Consider the following 27,161-nt stretch of genomic DNA (forward strand, 5'->3'; position numbering starts at 1 on the left):
TATCTATCTAGCTAGCTATCTATCTGTCTGTCTGTCTTTGGCTCTACAGCCCTTTGTTGGGCCTTGGCTGCTTCTTCGGTTTCCTGATCATTTACACAGTCGGTAGGCCCCCTTGGATGGGGATCAGCCTGTCGCAAGGCCGTACCTGCACACAGGACAGCATAAATACAGGATAAACGAATAGAGGCACCCATGTCTCAAATGACTTGTCCCTTTGCCTGATTAAGCACCACGACATAAAGACGTATGGGGAGAGTGGAGGTATAGCTCCACGTTTCTTGACCTCGGAACTAGATGAAGGTGAGTGATCAACTTCACATCAGGAGAAAGAGGCTCCTGTACCCATTGAAGGGGGCCTGAGTGTGCTCCAGAGCCGGTCTGGAATAAAGGAAAATTAATTGCCCCTCTCGGGAATAGAACCCCGGTCTATACTGAGCTATCCGAGCTCATAATAAAACAGTATGGATGGCAACAGGAATTTCCCAACAACTTTTAGTAAAACTTCCTTATTGAAAGAAAGAAAAATATGTTCAAGGTTTTAGGCGCTGATACAGAGACAAGCAGGCATGACTTCAACATAAGGCATTATTTTAAAGGGTAGATATGAAGTTCTGACATCGGCGCTCTGAGAAATTCTAACTGGTCAGATGTGATGAAATGTAGCGTGGTAAGTTTACAGGCGTTACGGATGAAGATCTTGCTTCTATCTCCAGGACTAAGGAATATTAAAAGCAGGCATACGCTTCAACCCTGAAGAAGAAAAAACGTTCCTGCGAAACGTCAGTGAAATATTACCAGTATACATGGCGTGATAACCCAGAGTATTTTCCATTTCGCTGTTCCCCCCCCCCCCTTCAAGGCTNCTGACTAAAAATGTACAACGACCTTTCAGTGTGTATAAAATGTGCTTGATCATCTGGTTTCTTTTTCCATTAGGACAATACGGTAGCCAGAGAGGATATGGCACCTCCGCAAACGCTGGTGAAATGCAGGTAGGCAGTAGCCACAAGGGAGTGCCTGAATGAGGAACTGGGGTAGGGGGTTGGTGGGTAGGAGACTTACAGAGGGTCTACAACAGATTTTCAACAGGGGAAGGGAAGTTTCCGTGAAATTTCCAACGTATTTTATAAAATACCTGTACAGATTTCTATCGCTTTACGAAAATTCGTATTACGAAATGTTGTATATACTCGTACGAACTTGGACAATAAAGTGCATAAAATCCACTTGACTTGTAATCAGAACCCGACTATGCTCATCCGAAATCGACTCCGATTCGACTTTTGCTCTTCTCTCGTGAGCATCGGTACAAGTGTACGCTGTTTAACAGCATAAGCACTTTATGTCCGTATTCTGCAACATAACAGGATCACCAATGATTACAACTGCTGTTATGTTTCATTTCAGATAATAGCTTTGTTGATTTTCTTTTGAGAGAGGCCTTTTGAATGCGTAACCCCAATTATATTATTGCGCCCACGAAAAATAGTGATTCCCACTACGAAATTTCACTTTACGAACTCCCTGCAGGAAGGCAGCTACTCACAAGAGTGGGGACTTCGTGTATGTCTGTGTGTGTGTGTGTGTGTGTGTAATGCAGTACTCAGCGACAAGGAATTATATGTTTCGTAATTTTTAAGGGTTCTAATTATGGTGTATGACAACCAGATCTACTGTTATGTGTCCTTGACCAAGCTCGATCTTGGGTACATATACACGTATAGCTATGATTTACTGACATAGGTTGTCCAGTGATACAGGTTAGCTCCTTCTAACGTAAGTAAGAGGGTATGTGTCTCCCTCCTCACCTGAGGACGGAAACAAATACAGTTTTCGACGTTGCGCTCTCTATTTTTAGGATACCAGACAAAGGAAAACTTCCTAAACCGTAGTAATTCTGATAGTTATACTTTTGTTAAATCTACGGCTCAAAATAAAATTCAAGCACCCTATTCTATAGCGATCTAGTGCAATCACTTTTCACATTAAAAACCCGGTTACTTTTCCTCCTAGGAACCTCATGGGAACAGAGAGAACAGATCTGAATGAAAATATACTGCATTGGAATATAAGAAACAAATATCTCATTTTGATTTCTTGGTTTATTTAACGCCGTTCTCAGAAAATCAGAACATATGGCTTCGAATAAGATGTGATTTTTATTGCTCTTCCAGCCCATTCAGGGCCCTGGCCTCTTATTCAGTTACGTAATCAGTTTTCGCAGACGGTAGGACTCCTTGGACGAGTGATCAATCTGTAGCAAGGCCTCTACCTAAGTAACGGACAACACAAACACAGAATAAACGCATACGCACATAAAACATCCATTACTTGAGTGGGATTCGAACCAACGATCCCAGCGTTCGAGCGAGCGAAAACAGTTCATGCCTTAGGAACCAATTCAAAGTACCATCCCAACAATTATTTGAAGGAGCGAGAAAAATCACCAGTATAAATAGTCACCGTGTAGAGATTTCAACTTGAGAATTTCCGAATATGTAGAAGGAATGCCAAACACATGACCGTGCAACTTTCGGTATATATATACATGCACATGTACTCAGTTATCAAGATTATTTCCTGATCCTTTAAAGTCAGTAACAAAATAAAAGTGATAAATTAATCGGCGGTCGAACATGGTGCTCCAATTCTAAGCAGCACAAATTAAAAAAAAAGACTTGGATCTGTAAAGAGTCAGGGTAGAAGTCACTGCGGTGAATTAAAGCACCAAGACCAAGGCCTACTGGAATTCTGGGACAACTTCACGCATTAACTTCAGCATTATACAGAGGAGACATGGTCCTCATTCCGGGATCACTTATGTTCAGGAAAACAACCTTCGGAAACCACTGGATAGCAATTACTTTCATTACTAAAAATTTCTATCACATATAGCCTATATCCTTACACATGAAAATATTACTATCTCAGGGGTCAAAGAATGAAAATTACACAAAGTCAAATAACGTGTAACAAAATCGGAAAATGACAAAGACAAAATAATCATAGAAAGTAACAAAAAGAAAGCCATTCCTGTGACAGACTGTGAAGGCCCATAGGGTTATGAGAAGTCGATGCTCCCACATTTTCCCTAGACAATCGGCTCATAGATGGCGGTAAAGTTGTCAGCCTTACGCGCCGGCCGCCCTTTAAACCCACCCCAAGAAGATTCCTGGTACTCATTTCTGTTACAGGCTGAGTCGGCCCCAGGGCCATAGTGCGGATGGAAGGACTAGGTCAACTGAAAAAAAATCCAATGACCTCATCGGGAATCGAACCCGCGGCCTTCCGGCTTGTAACAGTGCCTGAGCCAACTACTCCACCGCTCAAAACAACCATAACAAAAGAAAATATTGTACACATTAAGTAAGTGACAACTACATTTACAAACTGTTGTACATACATACATATGTATAGAGAGTTTCGAAATGTTGTGAAGTTAATCTCATTTAATAGCTCATGAACTTCATTAATCCGAAGCGCCGAAGAAAGAAGGGAGGGGGAGAGAGAGATAGAAAGAGATAAAAGCGACCACGAGTGAAGCAAGACATGTTTATACCATAAACCATCCTGACCTGCGCACTAAACATGACCTAAACGGGAAATGTATTATGTGTTACAGCTACTGGTCTGCGTCATGCATACAAGCAGTCTTCAATTACCCCGTGTGGAACATACGGAAAGGAAAGGGAAATATGTAATAGCGCTGCCTTCAGTAAGCAAAACATGTGACCTTCTAGCATTCTACGTCACAGAGCACGTAGAAACCTTCCTACTGCAGCCCGTCAGTCCCTCTTCCCACTTACTTTCTAAAACCCTAAAATATTTCATCTCTTTCTTTAGTCTGAATTGTAACGACACTCGGTCTTTCAATCAAAGAAAAGAATAATAACTAGAGGATGTTTAAGAACGAAGCGACGAGGAAAGTAGGTCGAAATGTGTTTGGATAAACTGGTGTAGGCAGGCAGGATAACTGTACAATTGTCCCCCTTACTAGACGGAGCAGAGGGCCGTGAAATCTTACGGGAAGTGGAGGCATAGTTCCACGTTTTTCTACCATTGGCATTACATGGAGGAGAGAGACACCTTCGGGCCATAGACCCGTTACACCCGCAGAAAGGTACCCATTGGATGAGAGAATGGCAAGCAAAGCTGGTCTGCAAACTGGAGGAGAAAAATTTATTTTTGCCCCTGACAGAAACAGAAACACTATTCCTCCGTGGTTCAGCCCGTAGCATAGTAACTACATCAAAGAATGCTGTCTTCTGGAATGTAGTGCGATGTAGATATTGTGTAAACTGACGTTTCGGAGGAACGTATCGCCTGCAGCTCACGCTGATTCCTCGCTCGGGGATTTTTATACCCTGAAGATGGAGGCGATACGTTCCTCCGAAACGTCAACTTACACAATATCTACACGGCGCCATATCTCAGAAGACGGCATTCTTCATAGTCACCGCCGTGAAAACTTCAAATCTTACATGGTAATTATATTGACTGGGCTACCCAGGAAAAGCTGCATAATCTTAACTATTATTAGAGTGATTAAGTCAAATGTGAGATGGATGAGCATGTAGCATGTAGGCCCATGAGAGAGATGAGAAATGTATACAGAGTTTTAGTAGATAAATGTGAAGGAAAGGGATCACCTGGGAGACTGAAGCACAAGGGGAGGGGCAACAGAACTACATAATGCTTGTAAGGAAACCGTGTGTGACGACATGGACTGAATTCAGCTGGCTCAGGATAGGATCCAGTAGTAGACCTTTCTGAGCATTGTAACAAATCTTCGAATATCACATAAGACGGGGTTGGTTAGTTAGCTCAGAAAAATGTTAGCTGACTCTTCCAGGGTTTAAACATTTTTGTTTTAAGGGTTCCACAAACACACGCGAATTACGTTGAAAGAAAAACTGTTATGGTTTTATGACATGTTGTACACGAATTCCAAATTAGAAATATTGTAGGCTTTATATAAAAATGTCATGCATTCAAAATGACACGTAACTAAATGCATACATTCTGAGTTAATTTTTTACAGAATCTGTTAATTCACTATTGTTTGTTATAACTGTTTGTATAAACTGACACAGGAGGAAAGAAAAACTGATCTCACAAAAATATAAAAAATAAGAATTAGAGAAATACGGGATTACAAATCATATGAAGCACAAAGTATGGCAGCAAGTGAAATAGTAAGAAACCGACAGAAAGGTTTCGAGGTTGTGTGACATACTTGTATATCCAAAGATTTTAACAACGCTTTCGCCAACAAGTCTAAATAAGGAGCCTTAAGAATACATGCGTGATTCATTGCGCTTATATGAAGGACTTAAACTAATGAGCGAGGAAAATATATAGGATACCTGACCTTACATATGTTTCTAAGCAAGTGAATGGACCGGAATATCAGTCTACAAATTTACTTAAAGAGGAAGAACATTTTACAGAGAAGTCCACCTTTCGTAGATGATGTAGGCCAAGCACAGTGGCCGCGGTCTAAGAAATGAACTATCTTCGCCAGCTCGAACACTGGGATCTTGGGTTCGAATCCCACTTAAGGCATTGATGTCTATGTGCATTTATACTGTGTTTGTGCTTTCCTGTGTGCGGTCTTGCGGTGGGCTGATCCCCGCCCAAGGAGTCTTACAGAATATGTCAAAAGATCGAGAAACTGAACAAATTGCCAAGGCCCAACAAAGGGCTGTAGAGCCATAGATAGAGAGCAGATGATGTAGGTCTCGCAACGATGCAGGACTGCAGCTTGCCAGGTAACAGCAGCGGTCAGGCTGTTGTGCACTTAAGCCAGTGTCCACAAATAAATGTTTCATTTCATTCATACGTTTTGGACCAGATGGGTCCTCGTCAAGCGATATGAGAAATGTATCACATGTGATGGAATTCAATAAAACTAAAATGCTAGTGTAAATTTGAAAACTTATTATAGGATCCAACTTAATACTACATACATATTAAATTTTAATTTTTAAAATTGAAATATGATTAATTCAGTGTTTGTTTTTTTGCAAAGTTTTAAATATCTTTCCCATTAAAAGGTTAAAATGTTTTTTTAAATTTCTTTACCATTAAAAGGTTACACTGTGTTCTAAATTTCTTTGCCATTAAAAGATTAAAATGTCCTCTTATTCTTTATATTGTTACTGAAATATAGGACAACACTGTCCCTGTACTTAATTAATTAAGCATCACTCTATGAAGACGTAAGGGGGAGTGAAGGTACCACTTCACCATTCAAGACCTAGGCACCAGATGGAGGTGAGCGCTCAGATTTACGCATGGCCACTTTACCCTAGGGGAAAGAGACCTCGGTACCCATTATACAGGAGACTGCGTGGGCCCCAGAGCCCGTCTGGATTCTGTGCAGTAGAGAAAACCCTCTTACCCTTCCGGGAATTGACTGAGCCATCCGGGGTCCTTCTTTAGGAAATAGGCTGTATTAAGTACGAATGCAGTTAACACATACTTTAAAGAAGTGTTTATTAAAACCTATAAGTATGATATAAAAGACAAGAAATTGTATTCATTCATTCATCAATTGCTCTACAGCCCTTTGTTGGGCCCTGGCCTCTTCTTCGGTTTCGTAATCATTTTTACACAGACGGTAGGACTCCTTGGACGGGGGATCAGCCCGTCCCTAAGCAGCTACCTAAACACAGGACAACACAAATACAGAATAAACGAACACACAGATTTCTATGCCTTGAATGGAGTTCGAACTCAAGATAATAGCATTTGAGCGAGAGAAGGCAGTTTCGTTATTTCAGCACAGTTTAAGAAAAACTGGCCGAAGATTAGGGTGTTGCAATTTCATAATAAATTGTGGGGTCTACTTCTGGGAGAAACTTAGAAAGACAACATAACTACCGTCCATGAATTTAATTAACTCGCGTTCTAGAAACCCTTACATGAGAATGTGGAATAAAAATAAAAATTTACTTGTCCAAGAACAAAGTGGCTAAATTAGGCTAAGACTCACTGAAACATAGAAGTGTGGTTAAGAAGAAACTGCAACTCTCTCTGTTATGGCCATCATTAATACAAGCACCTGTGTCTGAAGACCAAGAACAGTCGGCCATATTAATTTCCAGTAATTCCGTAGTCTAGACTGACAGTGGTTACGATGTAATTAAAATTATAAACCCATTAATTAAACACAAATTTTCCAGTTCTGTGAGATGGTTCCATTAGAAATAACTATTGAGGCATCGAATTGAGACTCGGAGTATAAGAATACTATCACAGGATTTTTGTATCATATACGACTTTTCTGAGAAGAAAATGAGATTTTAATTATCCAAAAACTTGTCATTCTATTTTAACTCAATGTATATTGTAGGTAAATGTGTAATTTTATGTGTTTATATGCATTAGGAATTTGAAAATTCTTGTAGATATACTCACCGCCAGCTTATAAATTCTCAATGTACAATTGCGATACTTACCTGAAACAAAAGAAAACCATTATCAGATAAAAGCTTTCCTTATTACATGAAATAACACGCTCAGATAAGAACATCATTGTCAGTTAACTAAATTAGGTTTCAATTGCATTTAATAGTTCCAGTCCTTGTAAGCTCTTAGTAACTGAGAAGACTGTTGCAGCGGTAGGGCTCGCTCTTGACTTGAATTCGGGAAGTAATCGATTCAAATTTCTTCCTATCACCAAGGTTTTACTTTCCTTTCTCTCGTCCCTTCACTCAAATTCGGGAGAGTCCCTCCATTAGACGATAAATTCCTCTACATTCCTTTTCAGTCCATTATATACTAACCATCTTATTCGAAACCACATATTATAGTATACCGAGTGTCATACTGTAAACCATGAAAAGTACACAATCAGTGCGCCTTTTAAATCTATTTACTTTTATCTACCTCACATGAAATGTTCAACCCTAGAATCTGAAGTCCTTAACTGCTTAATTGTCATCGTTATATTAATTTTTTGTTTTATTCGTTCTATGCCTAAAAGAGTCACGATTTTTATTTTCCTGGGAGAAAATTCCTCTTTCTAAAATAACATCTCAACATGGAAAAAAGTGCTTTTAATAAATAATATTATTAGCAACTCGTGAATGCAAGACCATTTTATAGCTGACACTAATGAGAATGCAGGATTCATAAATTAATAACGACATGTAAGCCCGTGTGTCATGGGGCAGGTCCGGCTGCTTCTATACAAATACTGTGTAAACTCAGTAAATGCAACCAGGGAATCAACGATAAAGATGGAAAAGTATAGCCTTGTTCTTCCTTCTTACTCCTCTCCTATCCAATCCCTATCTCCTGCTCTCCATCCCCCCGACGGACTCGTGCAGCTCACTCTCGCAACGTCACTGATGGAAAGATCGATGAGGGAGGCTCACAGACTGGCCGGGATGTTGGTTGCTTCCTTCTTACTCTCTTGCCTTTCTACGAAATCAGCCAAAATAACACGAAACGCACCAATCAGACTAACCGCTAACTCGTGGGCGATGGCGAAATTATTTTTGATAAAAGACGAAAAGGCAAAACGATTCTGATTTGAATGGCATCAAGTATTCATTCAAGTATTTCTGAGTCACCGAAATTTTCATTTATTATAATTCTCAAAGATCTGAGCATTAGCACACATTGAAGGGGCTGTTAGCTGTTTTGCATATTGATTCTCTCCTGCAGTTGTGTTGGGACATCTGTATATCTGCTTCTATTACATTCATTCATTCATCAATGCGTCTACAGCCCCTTGTTCGGGCCTGGACGCTTTTCAATTTCATGATCTTATACACAGTCTGTAGGACTACTTAGACGAGAGATCAGCCCGACGCAAAGCCTCTACCTACATACAGGGCAACACAGAATCAGAATAAATACACACAGACATCCATACCTTTAGTGGGAGTTGAACCCACGATCCCAGAGCCCGAGAGAGCGAAGACAGTTCACGCCTTAGGCAGCGCGGCCACTGTGATTGGCACTTTCATTTCAAGCTCTATTACATTCTAGGATACAGCACCATGGATGAAATTCTTGTGAATATTCCTATAAACGGTACGAGAGTTACAAAGTCTGAGGCATTTCCTACTCTGAATAGTCTGAAATAAGCAACTTCTGCTTTACAGTTACTTTTAAGTTTCCTTTAGAATATATATCAGCTTCGGGTTTATGCTTATGATTTATATTGTGATTTCCTGGGTTATAGGAGAGCATAATTTCGTAAGTAGATACCAACATTTAGGAGAGATCTGTGCCTCTATCGTCAGGGTATTATGGAGATCGCAACCCAGAAGACACTACATTAATTTGCACCGTCGCGAAAATGAAGACCATCGTCTACGCTGATGATAATATATTGGGTAAATAAATAAATATCATATACAGAAGTAGAGAACTTCTGCCAGAAGCTAACAAGAACGTTGGTCTAAGAAAACAAACGAAAAAAGCAGAGAAACGTCAGTCCTATTTGGTTTACGTTTATATACGTAGAAAAACTGAACTAAAAGTAGGTTAGGGTTATGTACTCAATATTCAATGATGCAGAGTTACAAATGTATTGAAGTGAATTCAGCTGTGGACTTACATACTTTGTAATTTATTCTTACACTGTAGGTGTTAGTAGAACGGGAATACTGAGTGATCCCTGAAGGAGAATTCGACTGGGAAGGGACAACATACACTGGACGATACAATGCCCTATTCTTGTTCCAATGCCGCTTTGGCTCTCCAGAATTGGAATTCGTACTACAGGGCATCGTTCATTCAAAGTATGACAAATCTTTTACCCATATGTATTGTATCAAACGTATCCAGATATATGAGAACAAACGTAGAAAATATATTTTTAAAAATAATTAGACACGACACCGTATTTTACAACGATGATTTATGAATAATATAGTTTTGTTAAAAGGTTACCACCATGCCCTTTTTTATTTCGTATGGGATGGTCCATATATAACTATTAACAAGGTTAATATTTTTATGATCTGCTGAAATGTAACATACAAGTCTACAAATCAAAGCCTTTTTGGGATATATAATAATTCTACCTGATTTCACACTAGGCCTTTTGTGAATTCGATTCCCTTGATAATACACAGTGTTTGCGTCTATCCATTATTCTATTCCATTCAGAGCAGAAAAAAGGAACTATTCATACTAGAGAAATAATATATTTCCTGTCGCCATTCTGTGCCAATAGCAATGCGAACTACGGTTTCCATAGATCACAGTACGTGGTTTCAATTCATAATACAGTAAGACGTGTCACGTGGCATACCGCTCGTAGATCACTGAAATATGGTTGCCAGATCGCCACTAACAATGAAGAATCAATCCGCAGAGTGGTTTGGTGTTGCCCAGCGTGTGCTATATAATTTCCACGAAAATTTTATATCTTCACGAGTAACCATAAAGTAAGACTACAATTTTATTTTTGATTCTTAAGAGTCACGCTGGAAATGACATACAAATCAACATAGCTCGCCACACAACAATTAATAAGTAAAATGATTTACTGTAATACATCCATAAATCATTTCAATATGAAAACCAGCTGAAGGAAAGCACAATCTAATAAATTCTTTTCGGCAATTTTTAACTCGAGAAACTTAAACTGAAGGAATTTTACAGCTTATAACATCACAGAGAGCACATTGTTTATTTGAACATGACATCATTTGTTTTATATTCATTCAGTTCTGGGGATGTGGGTAGTGTTCTCGACGTTTCGGAGGTACACACTGGCTGCATCTTCTGGGTCGAAGCTGCTAGGTGAACAATTTACCGCGTATATAAAGCCTATAGATTTCTCTTCCAAAGGAACTAGAGAAGGAATTGGGGAGGGGCCAGTTCCTCGTCCCGGCAACAGGAAAAATGGATAAGAAAAATTTCTAAGAGGCTAATTGCTAACAAACTCATTTAATCTACTTCTACATTGAAGATGGAGGCAGCATATACCTCTGAAACATCACCAAAACTGCCTACAACCAGACAGTGTCCAGACCCGAGGATCAATATCAACAGTGAAGCATCGTGAAAGTCTAAAATCGATAACATTTTACAACATTTTTAGCCCCACTAGAGATAAAATGTATCCTCATGAAATCCAATTTGATGCACTTTCACACGAGGATTGTTTCGGAGGAGACCAATTAAAACTTCAGAATTTCGAGCCGTCTTAAAATGTTTAATGATGAGTAAAAATAGTTCATAAAGACAGCCTTTAGTCACCGTAGCTACTATACGTGCCGATCGCAGTCGCCGCGCGGTATTCGCTGCGATCCTGGGCTCGAATTCCACTCAAGACATGGATATTTGTGTGCGTTTGTTCTGTGCTTGTGTTGTCCTGTGTAGATAGTAGCCTTGCGACGGACTGATCCCCCGACCAAGGAGTCCTACTGACTGTGTATGAATTAAGAAACTGAAAAAAAATGGCCAAGGTCCAACAAAGGACTGTAGAACCATAGATAGATAGCTAGATAGACATCCAACGTCAAGAATTGGCAATGGTAATGTACCTGTGTTTAATTAATTAATTAAGCACCACGCCATGAAGACATGTGGGGAATGGAGGTATAGCTGCGCCACTATTTACCTCGGCACTAGATGAATGTATGAGGGGTGGGCCTTCTCGGCCCTTGCACGGCGACCTACAGTGGTCTATTGTGCTTTCGGCACTAGATGGAGGTGAGTGGTCAGTTTCAAATATCGGTCGCTTTACTCCTGCGGAAAGAAGTCCCGGATCCCATTAAATACGAGACTGGGTGGCTTCCAAAGCCGACATGGCCGCTGTTGAGTACAAAAAAATTCTTAACCCTGGCGAAAATCGAAACCCGGTCATCTAGCCTATAGACCGTCTTATATATCTACTGAGCTATCCCGGCTCCTACGTAAAGAATTATTATTACGAAACATGGAAAGAAATCTTATTTGTAGGTCTGTAAGTAGGCTAATTCGCGCTACCAAGAAGACGCATTTTGTGTATGACTGAAATAAATTACAGGAGACTAGTTCCATCTAGTTCAGAACGAATCGATTTAGAAATCGAACCTACCCTTTCACAGTCTTGAGTCCTTAAAATATTTGTGACACTGTTCTTTCCCAGAGGCTAAAGCAACCGGAGCAACCTCCAGCTAGTGTCGAGACCAAGAAAATGTGGATCTCTGCATCCACTCTCCCTACGCCTTCATGGCGTAGTGCTTAATTAATTACGCACAGTGACAATTTTTACCAACGTCATACACAACTTCAGAACTAAAACGAAGAAGTCCGATATGGAGCGCAGGGCTTAAAATTTTGTTCCTGTGCCTAAGAAACAGGTAACGACGACTTCAGGATTACCTGGAGGTAGTTACAAAGCGCGAGGATGAAGAAATTCTATTGGCATGAACTACTGCTGAGTTGTTTGGTTTCACACTTTCGTTAAGCCGCTTTCCGTTTTTAAATTCCTGACTTCCCAAAAGAAAGAAAAAGCTTCGTTTGGTCTGAAATTTGATGTTGACGGTTCTGCGCCAGGGTAAGGTCATTTCCCCTATATTTCACTCCATCCATCCAGCCAGCGAGCAGTAGGAGCAAGCTGCCTGTATCTGGATTTCTCCCGGATTGCATCCTATTCTCTCCCCCTCTTTCGGAGCCACCGCCTGTCTGTCCGCCTCGCCTGCCCTTCATTTCTCGCATTCTCCATCGCCATAAATCAGTAGGATCGTTGCCATGGAGTTGCCGCGCTCCCAACCCATCCCTGCTGCTGCCAGACCGGTCGGCCAGCAGTGTCGGAACAGGAGACTGGCAGCTTGCTTGCTGCTGGCTGCATGGCTCTCACAGCCTTGAAGACGCAAATATTCAGAACTTCAGGCATCTATTGACATTAAATGATGGTCGCTTCAACAGATTCATAGATACCTGCATCACTAAATGTGACTTATTTTCAGTTGTTTGCCGCCAGCCACGCAACAAGAACAAGATTTAAAATTAAGGCCTTTTAAAATTCGTCACTGCAATACAAGTTTCGGACCTTTCGCATGCGCAGTGACGCGGAAGGCCCGAAACATGTATTGTAGTGACGAATTTTAAAAGGCCTTAATTTTAAATCTTGTTCTTGTTGCATGGTGTGCGGTAAACAACTGAAAATAAATTCTAATACTAATACAACAAAATGGGACTTATATTTGGGGAGTTCCTGATTCGAATCTCGGCCAGAAGCACCGGGTATCCTCACTGAAATGATTCGTGGTTCTCCTCAATCCCTTCATGCAAATGCCATGATAATAACTTTAATTATGCCACGACTGTTTCCTTCCACATCCATTCCAGTTCATTATTCACTTTCATCAGATAGATCGTCGACCCTACACAGTTTGAGCCACCGACAGTATCGTTAAATAAAAACAAAAAACTCCATGGCCTGTAGTCCGCAAGCGCACTACTGTTTGTCGGCGAAGTTAGTGCCAACTTTACACAGAATACAAACAGACTAAATTAGTTATTCAATAAATGTCTATTCAGTCGCGCTCTCAAATGAACGACATTATGAAATGGCCAACCAGCAGTGGACCACGGTCGCGTCGTGTCTGATTACGTCATTCGACAAAAGTCTGACCTCAGTACGTAACCTGATTATACAGACATGTGATAGGCAGTCCAGATTTTAATACGCGCTCATTTTGTAATGTTAACTCGGTTATTGACTGATGCCTAGGTCTGCAGACTGCATGTTACTGATTGAGGTTCAAAATGCGACGGATTTGTTAACAGACTAATTAATGACAATACAATTAAACACATGGCAAGTTTGTTACATGGCTGTGTGAGACTTTAAATGTTGGCTGACGAGTTTATTTCACTTTAAGTGAATGAATGGCTGAGTAACCTGTTAGGTGACACAGTAACAGGTACAATATTGTAACTAATTAACAGCTTCATTGTAAATGAAACACGAAAATAATGTTAGAACTCAAGAAGATACATGTTCTATCAATTACCACAGCCAGCCATCTTCCCCGTATATCTCTGTGAGACCACTTAGAAGTGAAATCGCGTCTACTGGTCAATCCAATCCATAATGTATGATGGTAATGTAAAATATCCCTGTACTTAAGGACTTCGTCGTTATAAAGTACGGGGGGAGGTGAGAGAAAATTCCTAACAACAATAAATTCACGCTGTGGCCGCTTTAATCCCGCTGAAAGAATCTCCGTTAAGGGGGGGGGGACTAAGCGGACACAAAAGCCGATTGGTTGCTCACTATATATTTAAGCAGATTGACTTCAATATTTTACAAACACGGATTGTGAATTCTTAACAGTAAAGGTGGTTCGATTGTTAAAATATCAATGCATCAGATTAGCCGCATGTTTAGATGTGTAGAAACAATAGTTACACGTTACAGGGCCTAAGATATTACATGACCAATTAGGTTCTTCCAGTAGACAAAGAGTAGCAAACCAAGATACGTGCTTTTGGGTTGTAACGCTGTGAATTCGAAGAAAGTCTGACGTATCGCCTCTATATTCAGTGTAGAATAGTAAGACGCCTGCTACTCCCCATATCTTCCTTGGCTTAATCTTCTATCGAAATATGGAAACAATATCTTCCTCCGAAACGTCAGGCTTTCTCCGTATTATATGGCGTTAAAAACCAGCAGACCATAATCTTCATACTCGCCTCTGTAATAACCTCAAACCCAACACGAGGACATTACCTTTGGAGAGAGCAACAAGTTCCCGGAGTTCTGGAAGATGCAAAATCGAATGAAAGAAAATGAATGTTTCATTATGTCTATATGCAAAATTCGCCATTTTATCCAACAAGTGTCTGAAAATTGGATGTAATCTGTACAGTTTCGTCATCTGGAACCTGACAAACGTGGCGAGAAATTCACTGGGCCGCAATAAATATGAAATGGTACATGAATATTACTTCCACCGTCAAACCTGGGCGTCATTAACAGACAGCCCTGCTTCTATCAGTAGAAAATGAATATCTATTCAACAGCTAAGAGTAAGAATGCACCCAGTTTAGAGCAGTAGGACATCGTAAATTCCACTTGACATTTACGTCCCTTTACAACATTACCAACTTTCTACTTCTCACAGAAAAATCTTAGACAACTGTTATCAGACATACCGAAAAACACCTTTGTTTGTTCTCTTCGTCTGTTCCTGCAATGTAGGTAGTCAGAAAGTCCTCTGTAGAATGTGTAAACCGTATCCTCTTTTGTTGTTACGAAAGCATGGGAAACACAACTGAAGAACAAAGTCCAGAAATACTTTCACTTTTGAGAATACAGGGTACAGTATAAGAATGAATGGGCAGCATCGGTTTACGACTAATCCGGACCCTTACGTAACATTATAAAAATAACGGAAAGTTCTGACCGCTAGAGCCCCAACTTCTAAGGGCAGTGTTACGTAAACAGAATAGCTGAGCCCAGGGGGACAGCAAAAGCAGCAGAAATGTAAGAACGTTTTCTAAAATTATGATATATTTTATAACCTATTTAAAATATTCTCTACTCTAAAGAGTGCAGTAACATTTTAACCTCACTCAAAACCTTGAATATATTCATAATGGAAACTGAAATAGGTTATAAAATAAAGTGTCTCGGGTCTTTTAAGTCCACAGATTCAGAATACAAAAGACATCCTGCTGTTCGACAGACATCAGTGAACTGCGAGTACGGAGGAAGTAAAAATTATCTTTTGGATTTGCTTGGATTCCGATGTTCCAGCGAAGCGTTGTCTTATTGAAGCCCAATTTATTGTAACACACGTTACTATGAGCCATTTCATTTTACTACAACTATTCAGAGAAAAATGTTTGAATTTCTATACTGTTCATTTCCTCGGATGTAATGACTTGTTTCTGGGTATAAGTTAATGAGACTGAACATATAATATTAAAAAAAAAGTCCGGTAAAAATCTGATGATTCAGAAGGATCTAAGCTATATGTACGTAATTAAAATAATACAATATAAATTATACTACGAATGTCAGTATATCTGACGATACATATACACAGTAAAGTCTGAGAATTATAAATCAAGAGGTTAACAAAGACGGTCTAACCAAATAAACAGCCATAAATGGCAGAAGGACAGTCTAAAATGCAAAGGAATTGAGCAGGCTTAATTTGACATACAATCGCTTAAAATGGCCGTCGTTTCAAATTTAATGTTGATTTTGGGACGAGGCACAATCAAACTGAACGCTATAAACCTTATGACGAAAGCTGTATCCAATTATATATATATATATACACATGTTTTCATTATACGTAAAATTATATTAAGCAGCCTGTTGCACAGATTGGTTACTTAGCATTCATCTTCAGTTCATTATAGTGTTCATTCTAGGAAGTGGAAAGCTTTAAACATATTGTGAAATACGAACTGAAAGCCAGAAGAGTGGGAGGGAAAGAAACATCCGTTGCTAAGGAACGGCTTTGTAGCCGAGAATGTGAGGATATTTTAAGCATTAGTTAGATGCGAGGCAGTCGCCATCCGGTAACAACGTAAGCACTGAAGCAGAGGATATTGTTGGCATCCTCTACTAAGCAACGGCTAGTAAGACAAAGTGAGAAGGTATAGGTAATATGTGCTGCAATGAATTTTAAAGTGCGTTAATTAGCAACAGCGATACAATTACTCACAGCTACGGTTAATAAGATTTCAATGAAGTCAATTACCCATCCCAAAGACGCATCTAGTCACTTAACACGTGACGAAATTTAACTCAATTTTAACTTTCAACATTCAGTCAAACTCAATCTGTGTCTCCCTCGACAGAGAGCGGATATAGTGAAGCACATTATAACATAAGATGTGCGTGATGATGGCCATGTAAGGCGTGTATGAATAACGAAACAAGTGAATGCAATGTGACATAAAATGAAAAATGTAAGAAAGTTGCGTTAATAAAACTGAAAATCCCAAGTAATAACATTTTATCTCACTGTTAGACAATTCGAGGTGACCTATTCATTCATTATAGGGAATAAACTAAATATAAAAATAATTATCTATTTTATAGCTAATATTTGTCCCTGATCTCAAATAAGCACTCTTTCATAAAGAGGTTTGCTGGAATTTAAAGTACAATCCCACACATTCCTACCCTCGGCACTAGATGAAGGAGAATGGTCAGTTCCACACTCCGGCAGCCCAAATCATGGGGAAGTGTTTCCGATACTTACTGGATAAGAGACTGGGTGGGCTTAGAGCTCTTCGGAATGTGACGCCAGGTCGTTCATCCTCAAGCCAGCCACTACACAGAGCAAGGTTATGTGATCTATTGTTTTAAACTGTACATTAGCAGTTGCGCTCTGACGTAAGGCCATGCGAAGATTACAGAGAGCAATCGCAAAAGAAGCAAGCATAGGTGACATTCCTAAATGTGGGCTGTAGGACAATGTAACACGTGCCTTCACAAAGAATGGTTCGTTGCACCAGTAGCTGTGTCGGATAAAAATAAGTCAAGAGGCCCATATCACTTAAACCCATGTAACTACAGAGACGCTAAACGTGAAAGTCACCCGTGTGGCACAGTGGTCGACAGGGCTGTGACATCATGTGGTCTGGTGTCTCTAGCAGTCTTATGGAACACGTTCCCTCAAAATCTTGCTAACCATCTACCAGGCTCCACGGTCTCACATCCCAGAACTAAACAGTCTTCATCTTCCAACCTCAAATCTCACGTCACGCCGGGATAGTGCTGTCGGTGTAGCGACTGGCTACGGGCTAGACGACTGAGTGGTCGCAGTTCGAGTCCCGGTATGGCCAAGAATTGTCTCCACGTCGTCCAGACCGTCTCTGGGATCCACCTAACTTCCTATCCAATGGGTACTGGTAGTTCGGAGGTAAAGCGGACGGGGCGTGAATTTGGCCATTCACCTTTAGCTAGTGCCGAGATCAAGAAAATGTGGATCTATATATCCATTCCCCCCATACGTCTTCATGGCGTAGTACTTAATTAGTTAAGCACAGGGACAAGTTTACCTTACTACGTGCCTACACCTGGTCTGAGGGGAGACTTTGGATATACTGGATAAACTACATGCTAATTTGAGAAAGTTGAAAAACTGCTTCATAAACAAACGATATAAAATTAGAAAGAATGTTCGCATTATACATTACTTATGATCACCCCCGTGTAATGGTAATAAGAACATCGAAAATTACGAAAGAAATTGGAATTGATCTGTTATTGTAACAATTAGTAATATTCAGTTTCTTGTGTTTTAAATGGAAAGAAAGTTAGGAGTAGAGACGAACATAAAAACCATTGAAAATTTTGCAAAATTTAATTTGGTTGTCTGTTGTTTTAATGGACAACGTAAATAAAGTAACTACCATTTGCACCTGCTTAAATATGCATCTTTATACTATTTCGAAGAAGTGCACTGAGTAAAAATGATATTCATAATGATGTTCTAAAGATGCTCATGTTATAAATAGTTCGGGTCAATATAAGCTTTATGGAAGGGTTTTCTGCTCCATTGTTTTGCTAATTTTATGTCCGTATATCGCACCTCGACGCTGCAAATACCCGAACAATTTAATTAACTTACTGTCTTATATGCATTTTTTATCTGAATTATAGGTCGAGTTTTAATCGTATGAAGACCGAATTTCTTCTAAATAATATTGTGACGTTTTGAGGGCGTGTGCGTTGGATCCCACGGGAATGTGTTTACCGAATCGCTGCCTAGCAATGGGTCTAATTGTCAAAATATTGTCACGTTTTAGGGGTGTGACTATAGAGTCTATAGTCACACCTCTAAAACGTGACATTTTGACAATTAGACCCATTGCTACGCTATAGTATAGACGGGCTATGGTGTGGTGAATGGATTTACTGACCACTCTTATACACCACTCGGAACTACAAGTAATATCAGATCCACTGATAATCTCCACAATTCAAAGATCACCGCAGCAGTCGCTAAGCCTTTTTCCAGCCTGCTGTCTTCAAGAGTCGTTCCATAGAAACGGCTTCTAACAGCGGAGATTCTTCAGCTTCCCGTGCTCACGTCATAACTGTTAGGGGAATATCCCGAAAGTGAACTTTTGCCGACTGTCATCTCAAATATAGCACCACTTCTTCTTATCCTTCCTTGAAGAGCTCGACTCAACTACCAACCCTCAACTGAACTCCTCAGCCGGCCTGGTGTCCTCGCTATATAGCTTTGGGGCGGACACAACAGATAAGACCACCTACAATACTACCTATATTGTTGTTATGAGTGGTCGTCTAGCGATAGCCCGAATATCGTTTCCGCAAAGAAGCATTTACCGAACCGTTGCTCAGAAACGGCCGTTTGTATATCCGCCTACTGCATAGCAATGGCTGTACTCGTTGACAGTTTCGAGGTCTCTGCCCAGCAACGGGTCTATACGCTCCAATATAAATAAATAAAAGCAGAAAATGCAGCACGGAAAGACACTTATGAATATACTAAAGCTACTAAAGAAGTCGCGTAGATTAACTCCCATCCAAAATAAAACATTAAGGAGCACTTAATCTACAGAATTTGATGTGCTGACAACGAAGAACATCAGGCAGGATCCAAGGCAAGATCAACTTGCCGCCTGCTTCGGCGGGTTTCATGCTTATCTTAGTCTTCCATTCTGAAAGCCGCGGTGACGTTCCTCCGAAACGTCAGGCTGTCTCAGAACTACAGGGCTTTACAAGCCGGAAGTCGATAATATTTACAGTAACCACCATGAGAATCTTAAATCCAGTAATTTCACCTAACTTTCTTACTGGTCAGCAGTGATCGGAGGATGGAGGGTATCGGGTTGTCAGGAAGCCGAAAACTTCGTGAAATTTATCTCTTGCGGTATCAATCGTAAGTCAGTTGTCAGTTTATGGGGCGTGACTATAGACGGGTTATGGGGTTGGAGAATGGATTTATTGACAACTTCTACACACCATTCAGAACTACATTTTACAGTTCATTGACACACACAGACTAGTGTTCTCAGTCTCATTACGGCGCCATTAGCCGTTTCCTAGCAACTGCTTCTACCGAAGGAGATTCTTCAGCTTCCCGCACTCAAGTCCTCCTGTCACAGCTTCCCGTGAAGAACTCAACTTTCACCTGTTAACTGACAACTAACCGAGTCCCTGGCTGGCGGCCATTTCACAGCAACGTCCTGGTTTTCCCTTCAGAAGCTACCATTCAACTGAGCTGACAACTGAACTCTCTCTCTCTCACCAACCAGCTACTTCACGTCACTTCACTCAACTGAATTGTTGAAAACTCTCTTACTTCGATAACTGACTCATTACTTCAAATGTTTTCCGCTTATAACATCTCGGCACGAACCACATAGGAAACGCCGTTTATAACGTTATAACCGAAAAATACCTCGACCGTGCCACATAAACGAGTGTTTCTTTATCTTCCTATTGCATAGCAAAGCTTTACTCGTTAAAGTATGTGTTCATGGGAAAATAAATCGTTTTAATTTTCAGGCAAATCGAAACGCACAACTACTGTATATACAGGTAAATACTGAATAACTAACACAACGTTCTATACATCATTTGTAGCAGCAAGCAGTTGAATTTCAACAGAAAATCAATTAAATGCTTCATTAATTATTACAATGGTTCCAGTAGACAATTTTATCAACAATTTCACTAATTTCCGGATTCACTCACTTCCAAGCATTGCCAAACTGAAATCGCACACTACAAAAAAAAAAAAAAGCACATTACACCTCACAGCAATAATAACAGCAGAGCCAGTCAGAGTTTTGTATGTGCGTAACTTTCCTATGATAAGATAGCTCAATCAAAATTCATTACCGTTAATAAAACAGGCTTTTCCATACTGCCTGGTTGTGCTTGGAACCTTTGAATTATGGCTGTTAATTTCGCATACACGCTTAAGCATATAGGTCCATATGTAGGCGGTATGTTGCGGGCGAGGGGTGGCAATGGTGAGAGCAGTGTAGGGGTGGAGCTTTTACTCATCACTGATTACGTTTATGATTTCAGCAATAGCAACCACGAATTTCGAATTAATGACAATGTTCTCTCAACGCTAATGTTGGCAAGTAGTTGTATTTGTAATGATATACCAAACTGCTGTAAGCGGCAAAATTGTTACGGATATTTATGACTGTCATACTCGTGGGAATATTTAGTTATTTTCTGAAGTATTCAGCCAGCATCTACTTGAAGAAATACAGAATAAATACGAAGGAACAGATCTTATTTTCATTTTTGAACAATTCTTTTTACAAATGTGCATCATAAGGGAAAGTAAAGTTGTCCCTATTCTTAACTAATTAAGCACTACGCCACGACGGCGTGTTGGGGAGTTCGAATCCCGGTAGGGTCAAGAATTTTCACTTCTGCATGTCGTCCAGACAGGCTCTGAGGTCCACCCATCCTCCTACACAATGGTTTCCTGGGGCCCGATGGTAAAGCGGCCGGGGTGCGAAGCTGATCACTCACCCCAGCTAGTGCCGAGGTCAAGAAAATGTGGATCTATACATCCACTCCCCCATACGCCTTCATGACCTAGTACTTAGTTAAGCACAAGGACATTTTTGCCTTATCTTACCAATTAAATATTACTAAATTATTGTGTACATATACGAGTATATCTGTAAATATCCGTTTTACGGTTATGGTTCTGCGCCCTTCAGAGAAACGCATTTCTAATACTTAATAAGCGATAGCGAGAATAAATATCCACCTGAACCTGGAAACAATATCTTCTTTAAAACTGTGGCTACTGGACATTTAACAAGGGGTACGGGATAGCATAGTTGGTTGAGGCACTATGCTACAAACCGGAAGGTCACGGGTTCGAGTCCCGAAGAGGTGGATTTCTTCAATTTACCTAATCCTTCCAGCCGCACTATGGCCCTGGAGTCGACTCTGCCTCTTAACAGAAATGAGAACCAGGAATCTTCCTGGGGGGTAAAGGGCGGCCGGCGCTTGAGGCTGACAACCTCACCGTCATGTGTTAGCCGATTTTCTAGAAGTTTGAGCCTCAAACTCTCAGAACTCAATGGGCCTTCACGGCCTGTTATACAGGGATAGATTTCATTTAACAAGCAGAATATTCCGTAAGCCATGTGACAGACCTGTGCTATAATGAGCATAAACGCGAAGCAGAACTGCACAAATCACACAGCAACCAACAGCAGGCCATGTACATACTGGGTTTAAAGAAACTTAAATCCGCTAATCTGTGCTGAAAGACTTAGGAAACACGGAGGATATTTCAGGCTTACAGAAAAGGAACTGATTGAGATGGTATCATATTGCAATGGCCTGATAGAACTAATTTAAGAGGGGTGACGAAATAAAAAAGGCGACGCAAAACAAGTGAAGTGTGAGGGAAGAGGAAATTTCATTATGGAACACAATATGATGGATGATGTCTAATAAATACATCAGCATAGGACAGCCTACAAAAAGGGGAAGCAGAGATCAGCGCCATGAAATGACGTGGCGGCAGATATGCAAATTAAAATATAGTGCATAATAACATGGGCCATTCTAATGTTTGAAAGCGCTCCTGCTGTTATCTGCCTTAGGCTTAGGATATCACATCTTAATAAACACAGCAATATCATCAGGGCAGAAGTTATTACTTCACCACAGATTTTGCTATCTGTCAGGAATAATCTCAAGATTCCTACCATCGCCATATTGGTAATTCTTGATTCACACAGAATTTATACTGCGCTTACGCTCCATCTCAGGAACCAAACTTAACATACGAGTTAACAACACGCCTTTCTTAAAATTCCTACCAGCTTCATTACGGGAATATTCATCACTCATGATACAGTGAACCAAATTATTAAGTACAATACTATACTTTCAGACTACTTGGCTTTCTTAACGAAATAATATAAACTTATAATGTCGCCATGCTCTGTTTGTCAACAGATTCTCCTAAAATTTCGTATTATTATTATTTCATATGAGGCCAGGCAAACCTTACAAATATTAGCTTCCAACAGTCTGTAACACCAACATGGTGGACGCTTGAACTGACGCTACTCCACTTGATACAGGGTATTAAAATAACGTACAGTGATAGACACTCGGACGGAATGCAGTTTGTAAAGCAAGGAAACTGCGGCTGCGTAACATCCGTACTAAATTTTCAGTACCATGTTGATGAATAATGAAGAAGAGTAGGTAAGCATTTGAAACTTGGTGCTAAAGCAGATCATAAGAACGTACGCACTAATTCTGTATGATATGTTGTTTGTCAACTTGTCAACAATTAGGACCATTACGAAAGTGCAAAAATATTTGGAGTGGACGAAACAAATACACTGTCGGCAAAATATGTACTTAATAATGCGTTCTTAGCTAATGATAATGATGATGATGATGATAATAATAATAATAATAATAATATTCTTCATTCATTTACGTGCTTATTCAACACCCAAAGGTTAGCTAGAAAGAAAGAACTAGCCAGAAAAGGAAACAAAACATGGCAACTTGGAACATTTAGACAATATAAAAACTTAATAAGAGCAATGGGTGGTGAAGATGATGATAAAAAACAATAATAATAAATTAATTATAACTGTTTCATTATAAATTTCGATTTTATAATAAAATATTATAACAGGATTTGTGGTACTGGAAGTGTGTAGCAGGAAATGCGTTCGTACCAACCAACCACAGCGCAGTTTTATTCTGGATGCTACTGTCTGATTAAGAGTAAACACGAAGTAAGCAACGGAAGTAGCTTCTCTTCCGGTGTCCGTTATACAAAATGTACGGAACTTCATTCAGGTACTTTTGGCCCGTAATCTTTGCTACGAAAGTCCACATATTTCTTAAAATTGCAGAAAAAAAAAAAGCAAAGAAGAAGAAGAAGAAGTAAAATAGTGCACGGATATTGACCAACACAGAAAGTACTTCGAGAAAGTTGGAATGTATCTGAATTGTGGAGAGGATATGAAATAAAATGCGGAAGGAAGAGGAGATGTTGGCTAAGATTAATGTGCATCTGAGTTTCAGCAGAGGTTGAAGGCAAAGTATTCCTAGCCGGAGCTGCTGCTAACACAATACAGTACAGAATGAACGGGGAACCCCGTCTTTGTTACGGCTATTAAATATCGATTGTCAGTGATAAAAGTCAAGATGACGCAATACGAGTCAACTGTTGCTGCAGTTTACTGTCCACCAAAACACACCAACAAAAAAGAGAATTTTAACGATTTCTTTCAAACGCTGGGACACAAATTTGTAGCAGGAAGAGATTATAATATCAAGAACACTCTATGGGGATCTCGGCTAAAAACGACCAGAGGCAGAGAACTATTAAAAACATTACAAGAGCAAAAATATTCGCACTTGTCAACTGGCACGCCGACATACTGGCCAACAGATCCCAACATAACCCCTGACCTCTTGGACTTCTTCCTTACTAATGGAATTTCTTCAGAATACATGGACGTGGTACCCAGTTTCGATCTCTCCTCAGATCACACACCAATTATAGCCACTGTCAGTAGTCATGCTATTCACAGAACACCAAGAAGTAAACTCCACAATAAAAAAACAAATTGGGAAGAATACAGGATGAAACTGCAAGAAGATATAAATCTAAATGTGAGACTCGAGAGCCCAATGGAAATCGACAGCGCACTAACCTCTCTAATCAACACTATAAAACAGACAACCCAAGGTGCTGCACCTAAGCTCACCTTCCAAAATAACACAAGGAACGTTCCAATTGAAATTAAAAAACTCATAGTTGAGAAAAGAAGAGCAAGAGCAAGGTGGCATAGAAGTCAAGCACCAATAGATAAAACAACATATAACCATATAAGTAATAGGCTGAAGTGTAAAATTAAAGAGGCAAGAGAAATATCCTTCTCTGACTATACAACCAGCCTCAACAGATATGACAATACCATCTGGAAACCCAAGACAAAGATACATCCAATAAGAAATGAAATGGCACCGCAAATATCGTGGGCAAGAAGTGATGAAGAAAAAGCACTCATGTTCGCTGAATATCTTGCTACAGTTTTTACACCATATGATGACCATACTGATAAAGAAATAGAAAGACACATATCTGAAAATATCAGCATTATACCAGAAATAAAATTTTATACAGTTAAAGAAGTGCAAAACGAAATAGCACTCCTAAATTCAAGAAAAGCACCTGGCATTGACGGAGTGACTCCAATAATGTTAAAAGAAATGTCAAGAAAAAGTTAGTACTTCTCACATATATATTTAATGCTATTCTCAAACATAAATACTGGCCAAATCAGCTAAAAACAGCAGAAATAATCCTGATCCTCAAACCGGGCAAAAATCCTAATAGTGTGTCATCCTATCCTATAAATTTATTACCCATCATATCTAAGCTCCTCGAAAGACTTCTCATAAAAAGAATAAGGTCTGACCCAAATACAGAAGAATGGATACCATCACATCAATTTGGTTTTAGAGAAAGCCACTCCACTGTGCAGCAGATACATAGAATAACACACAAAATACACCAAGCAATAGAAAATAAAGAATATTGTACATCAGTCTTCCTCGGTGCAAGTCAAGCCTTTGATAAGGTATGGTATCCAGGACTACTGTACAAAATCAAAAAATATCTGCCCATCACTTATTGCCACTTACTAAAATCCTATATAAGTGGCAGAGAGTTCAGAACGAGAATCAATGATAGCATATCCAACAATTTTGCAATAAAATCAGGTGTACCACAAGGCAGTGTCTTAGGCCCACTACTGTATTTACTGTATACAGCAGACCTACCAGTCAATGCCAACACAACAATGGGCACATTTGCGGATGATACTGTGATCCTCTCAGCCAACACAGATCCAGCAATAGTTACCTTCACTTTGCAAAATCATCTAAATCAAATACAAAAGTGGACAAATACATTGATAATAAAAATAAACGAAACCAAGTCACAAGTAAACTTCAGTCTAAGAAGAGAACAATGTCCTGCAGTTTTCTTTAATAACATACAAATATCTGAATCACCCAGCACAAAATACTTAGGTATTCATCTAGACAACCATCTAACCTGGAAGGAACACATTACTAAAAAATGCAAACAAAATCAAGGATATGCCTTGGTTAATTAGAAGAAATTCCAAGCTCTCATTAGACAACAAAATCTTACTTTACAAAACAATAATAAAACCAGTTTGGGTATATGGAGTGGAAATATGGGGATGTGCTAGCAAAACCAATATTTCCATAATCCAGAGATGTCAGTCAAAGATACTACGTATGATTACTAACCCCCCATGGTATGTTTCCAATATAACACTCCATGGAGACCGGAAAGTGCCGCTAGTGAAGGAAGTCACAATAGGGAAAAGCACAAGATACCCCAACAAAACAGAAGGACATGAGAACGTACTGATGCAACCGCTACTGGATCCACACAATGGACGAAGACTAAAAAGGAACTGGCCAGCCGACCTGAGAGAAGGGTAACGAGGACTTATCGCTGTAAAGCCCTCTCCACGTTCCAGGGAATAGTACAGCTAATTAGCTTATAGACTCAGATGTAATTATGATTGCTAATTTTATGAAAATAAAAAACATATCAATTGTCATGAACGTGAATTGAATTAGCGGAATTTTTTTTTTTTAATATCTTACAGAGGAGTCGGGATAGTGCAGTTAGCATAGCGACTTGCTACGGGCTGGACGGCCCAGGGGATGGAGTTCGAGTTCCGATAATGGCGAGATTTTTCTTTTCTGCATGTCATCCAGACAGGTTCAGGGGCCCACACAGCTTCCTATCTAATGGATATTGGGGTAAAACTACCAGGGCGCAAAGCTGACCACTCATTTCCACCTTGTGCTGAGGTCAAAAATACATGGATTTCTACATCCACTCCCCCACACGCCTTTATGACGTAGTGCTTAATTAGTTAAGCACATCATCATCATCAGTAATCTGTCAAGACGACAGGTCCACAGTCTCTTCCAAAACAATTCCTCCCCTTAATGCGATCTAGAGCTTTCTCCTTCAAATGGCAGTATCCTCTTCTGTCCCCAAGTTCATCCAGCATCTTCTTACGTCTTCTTCCTCGTCTTCTTGTCACTTCTATCCGCCCATCTATCTTTCCTTCGATAACTTCTTTTAGAGGGCAGTTTCTTCGTAAAACATGACCAA

At 39.9% G+C, this 27,161-nt stretch overlaps 1 protein-coding gene and 1 long non-coding RNA gene across 11 annotated transcripts in view; one reads left to right on the top strand and one right to left on the bottom strand.

Moving 5' to 3' along the window:
- The window catches only part of LOC117282123, a 58,280-nt gene extending 57,152 nt beyond the window's left edge, over positions 1–1,128 (top strand). Inside the window, exon 3 of the long non-coding RNA XR_004512753.1 lies at positions 937–1,128. This is a non-coding gene — a long non-coding RNA (uncharacterized LOC117282123). The remainder of the gene's footprint in view (positions 1–936) is intronic.
- The window catches only part of LOC111861791 (homeotic protein antennapedia), a 1,040,626-nt gene that overhangs the window by 550,693 nt on the left and 462,772 nt on the right, over positions 1–27,161 (bottom strand). The gene's annotated exons all lie outside the window — the stretch shown is intronic.

The sequence above is a fragment of the Cryptotermes secundus genome, unplaced genomic scaffold, assembly GCF_002891405.2.
Source record: "Cryptotermes secundus unplaced genomic scaffold, Csec_1.0 scaffold180, whole genome shotgun sequence".
Lineage (NCBI taxonomy): Eukaryota > Metazoa > Arthropoda > Insecta > Blattodea > Kalotermitidae > Cryptotermes > Cryptotermes secundus.